General features: G+C 36.6%; 1 non-coding gene across 1 annotated transcript; it reads right to left on the bottom strand.

Moving 5' to 3' along the window:
* Positions 1-2,493: 2,493 nt before the first annotated feature.
* LOC119467300 lies at positions 2,494-2,600 on the bottom strand. The gene has a single exon (XR_005195836.1). It is a non-coding gene; the product is annotated as a U6 spliceosomal RNA (small nuclear RNA).
* Positions 2,601-4,542: the final 1,942 nt, after the last annotated feature.

Here is a 4,542-nt window from a genome sequence, read left to right as displayed (position 1 = left end):
TGATCTGCTTGCCTTGCCTCCCAAAGTGCTGGGATTACAGGTGTGAACCACTGCAACCGGCCAGTTATAAGCACCTGATGCATTAGCTATTTATTCTGATACTCTCCCACCTCTCACCCCCCCCCCATTTCACCCTCGACAGGCTGCAGTGTGTGTTGTTCCCCTCCCTACGTCCATGTGTTCTCATTGTTCAGCTCCCACTTATCAGTGAGAAAATGCAGCGTTTGTTTTTTTGGTCCTGTGTTAGTTTGCTGAGGATGACGGCTTCTGGCTTCATCCACGTCCCTGCAAAGGATATGAACTCATTCATTTTTATGGCTGCATAGCATTCCATGGTATATATGTATTACATTTTCTTTATTCAGTCCATCATTGATTCACATTTGGGTTGGTTCCATGTCTTTGCTACTGTGAATAGTGCTTTAATAAACATACATATGCACATATCTTTATAAAAGAATGATGTATATTCCTTTGGATGTATACCCAGTAATGGGATTGCCGGATCAAATGGTATTTCTTGTTCTAGATCCTTGAAGAATGGCCACACTGTCTTCCACAATGGTTGAACTAATTTACATTTCAACCAACGGTGTAAAAGCATTCTTATTTCTCCATAGCCCTGCCAGCATCCCTTGTTTTTTGACTTTTTAATAATCGCCATTCTGAATGGCATAAGATGGTATCTAATTGTGGTTTTTATTTGCATTTCTCTAGTTATCAGTGCTGTTGAGTTTTCTTTATATGTTTGTTGGCTACATATATGTCTGTTTTTGAAGTGGATCTGTTCATATCCATTGCCCACTTTTTGATAGAGTTGCTTATTTTTTTCTTGTAAATTTGTTTAAGTTCCTTGTAAATACTGGATATTAGGCGTTTGTCAGATGGTGAGATCACAAACATTTTCTCTCATTCTGTAGGTTATATGTTCACTTTGATGATAGTTTCTTTTGCTGTGCAGAAGCTCTTCCATTTAATTAAATCCCATTTGTCAATTTTAGCTTTTGTTATAATTGCTTTTGGTGTTTTAGTCATGAAGTCTTTGCCTATGCCTATGTCCTGAATGGCATCACCTCAATTCTTCTAGGGGTTTTTTTTTTATGGTTTGGGGTTTTACATTTAAGTCTGTCATTCACCTTAAGTTAATGTTTTTAAAACGTCTAAAGAAGGAATGTAGTTTCACTTTTCTCCATATGGCTAGCCAGTTTTCTTAGCATCGTTTATTAAATAGGGAATCCTTTCCTCATTGCTTGTTTTTGTCATGTTTGTTGAAGATCAGATGGTTGTAGTTGTAGATTTATGGTCTTATTTCTGAGTTCTCTGTTTTGTTCCATTGGTATATGTGTCTGTTTTTGTACCAGTACCATGTTGTTTTGGTTACTGTAGCCTTGTGGTATAGTTTGAAGTCTGGTAGCATGATGCATCCATCTTTGTTCTTTGTGCTTAACATTGTTCGGTTATACAAAGTCTTTCTTGGTTCCATATGAATTTTAAAGTAATTTTTTCTAATTTCATGAAGAATATCAATGGTAGTTTGATGGGAATAGCATTGAATTTACAAATTACTTTGGGCAGTATGGTCATTCTCATGATACTGATTCCTCCTATCCATGAGGATGGAATTCTTTTCCATGTGTGTGTGTCCTCTCATATTCCCTTGAGAAGTGGTTTGTAGTTCTCCTTGAAAGGCTCTACATGTCCCTTGTTAGCTGTAATCCTAGTAATTTGATTCTCTTTGTAGCAATTGTGAATGGGAGTTCATTCATTATGTGGCTCTCTGCTTGTCTATCGTTGGTGTATAGGAATGTTTGTGATTTTTTTTTACATTAATTTTGTATTTGAGACTTTGCTGAAGTTGCTTATCAGCTTAGAAAATCTTTGGGCTGAGACTATTGGGTTTTACAAATATAGGATCATGTCTTTTGCAAACAGAGATAATCTGATTTTCTCTCTTCCTATTTAAATTTCTTTCTTTCTTTCACTTGACTGATTGCCCTGGCCAGAACTTCCAATAATATGTTGAATAGTAGTGGTGAGAGGGGACACCCTTGTCTTGTGCCAGCTTTCAAAAGGAATTCTTCCAGCTTTTGCCCCTTCAGTATGATAGTGGCTGTGGGTTTGTCATAAATAGCTCTTATTATTTTGAGATATTTTCCATCAATACCTAGTTTATTGTGAGTTTTTATTATGAAGGGATGTTGAATTTTATCAGAGGCCTTTTCAGCATCTGTTCAGAATATAATGTGATTTTTGTCATCGATTCCGTTTATGTGATGGATTATGCTTATTGATTTGTGTATGTTGAACCAGTTTTGTATCTTGGGAATGAAGTCAACTTGATCATGGTGGATAAGCTTTTTGATGTAGTGCTGGATTTGGTTTGCCAGTATTTTATTGCAGATTTTCACATCCATGTTCATCAGGGGTATTGGCTTGAAGTTTCCTTTATTTGTTGTGTCTCTGCCAGGTTTTGGTATCATGATGATCCTGGCCAAAAATATGTAATGCTTCATGAATTTGTATGTCATCTTTACAAAGAGGTTATACTAATCTTCTCTGTATCATCTCAATTTTAGTATATGTACTGCTGAAGGAAGCACTCAAATTTTATTTTTTTATTTGTTTTATCTTTGAGAAATAATTTATTTCACTTCTCCCAACGAATAGTTCTTTATTTCAAGATACACTGCAGTCCATTATTGTCAACACTTCAATCTTACCAGCCATTGCTTTCTTCAAGTGGCATAATTTGTTATCCTGTAAGTACAAGGTCACTTATGTTCAGCCAGTTGTATATATGTTTCCATATATGGATTCAATAATTGTTAAATTAAGTTTAACCTAAAGCTACCTCCTTGTAAGTTCAGCTTAAAAGTTCCTTCATACATAGTGAACTGTGGCCTTAAGTGAATGTTTAAACAGCCTGTAACCTATTCTTGTACAAATCACCAAGTTTCAGCCAAGGTGATGAACTGTTCAGAGTTAGCATAAGACAACTGCCAGGCTGTAACCAATCCAACTGTTTCTCTCCTCACTTCCATCATCTGTAAGAGTGGTGTGGTCTTGGTGCACGATTCATGAATTGTACTTTGCTCAGTTAAACTCTGTTAAGTTTAATCTGTCCAAAAATTCTCTTTCATATAACACATTCCCTAAAAGGAAAAATTCTATGTCTAGATTTATATTTCAAATTTACAAAAATAATTTTACTCATTAACACCACTGACATTTATTTTTGTTTCTATTATCTTTATGGTATGTTGCACTCATATTTTGCTGAATGTATGTGGCATCATCAATCTAAAAATGATACTTTTCACTCCCTTTCGCTGCATATGTCAGAGGCATTTGAACCAGAGCAACTCCATCTTGAATAGGAGCTGGGTAAAATATGGCTGAACCTAAGGGCTGCATTCCCAGATAGTTAGACATTCTAAGTCACAGGATAAGACAGAAGATTGGCACAAGATGCAGGTCATAAAGACCTTGCTGATAAAACAGTTTGCACTAAAGAAGCCGGGTAAAACTCATCAAAACCAAGATGTCCACAAGAGTGACCTTACGTCATCCTCACAGCTACACTCCCACCATCACCATGACAGTTTATAAATATCATGGTAGCATCAAGCAGTTACCCTATATGGTCTAAAAAGGAGAAGCATGAATATGCATACATCGTTTAGCATGTAATCAAGAAATAACCAGAAAAATAGGCAACCAGCAGCCCTTGAGGCTTCTCTGCCTATGGAGCAGCCATTCTTTGATTTTTACTTTCCTAATAAACTTGCTTTCACTTTACTTGGACTCACCCTGGATTCTTTCTTGCGTGAGATCCAAGAGCCCTCTCTTGGGGTCTGGAGCGTGACCCCTTTCCTGTAACACATGTATCAAAACAATTTCCTATTCATTAAGTTTCAACGTTTGGTTGTAGTAATTTTAGTACAAATATCCAGGAACAAATTCTCAGTTGAATATATCTGAGAGAAAAATTGTCCAATGATCAAATATCTCAAAGCTCTTAGAAGATGAAGTATCACTGTAGTTCAAACACATATAAAGTTTTAGTATTTCTTGTAAGGATATGTTCTTCCAGTGTAACTATAACTCGAGTTGGTAATATATTATTTATACTTTAACTGGAAAATATGAGAATTGTATTTTTTATTATAGAAATTTCAATAATTTTACATTTTGAGTATATTCAAATATTAAAAGAATTAAATTGGAATTCTGTTTGCACATTAAAAGTGGAGATAGCTGGGTATGGTGGCTTACGCCTGTAATCCCAGCACATGGGTGAGGCCGAGGTGGGCAGATTACCTGAGGTCAGGAGTTCAAGAGCAACCTGACCAACACAGAGAAATCCCATCTCTACTAAAAATACAAAATTAGCCAGGCAAAGTGGTTCCATGCCTCTAATCCAAGCTACTTGGGAGGCTGAGGCAGGAGAATTGCTTGAACCCAGGAGACGGAGGTTGTGGTGAGCCGAGATCACGCCATTGCATTCCAGCCTGGGTAACAAGAGCAAAACTCCATCTCAAA

Source organism: Cebus imitator, unplaced genomic scaffold (assembly GCF_001604975.1).
Source record: "Cebus imitator isolate Cc_AM_T3 unplaced genomic scaffold, Cebus_imitator-1.0 Scaffold276, whole genome shotgun sequence".
Taxonomy (NCBI): Eukaryota; Metazoa; Chordata; class Mammalia; order Primates; family Cebidae; genus Cebus; species Cebus imitator.
Note: the sequence above shows the minus strand (reverse complement) of the source record. Positions and strands in the feature narration are given on the sequence as shown.